Source organism: Gavialis gangeticus, unplaced genomic scaffold, assembly GCF_001723915.1.
Source record: "Gavialis gangeticus isolate Ggan-Ray unplaced genomic scaffold, GavGan_comp1, whole genome shotgun sequence".
NCBI classification, from domain to species: domain Eukaryota; kingdom Metazoa; phylum Chordata; order Crocodylia; family Gavialidae; genus Gavialis; species Gavialis gangeticus.
This window is the reverse complement of record NW_017729031.1, coordinates 117,774,253-117,774,489: the sequence shown is the minus strand read 5'-3', so window position 1 is coordinate 117,774,489 and position 237 is coordinate 117,774,253.

The window sequence follows — 237 nt, the reverse complement described above, 5'->3', positions numbered from 1 at the left end:
CAATATACAAATGTGCACACGAGAGAAAAAATAATAATAACAACCAACAACCCCCAGAGAGGTTTATTTCGCTATTCGCCGTCCTCCTTTGCAAACGAACAGTGGAAGAGCTCAAGGGATTCCTGAAAAAAGCCACATTGAAACAGAAAACTAGAGTCAACGTTCACAGAAACACAATCACAAACACATTTTACAATACCCACCATCGAGTCAACTGGTACTAAAGTTACGCCCCTT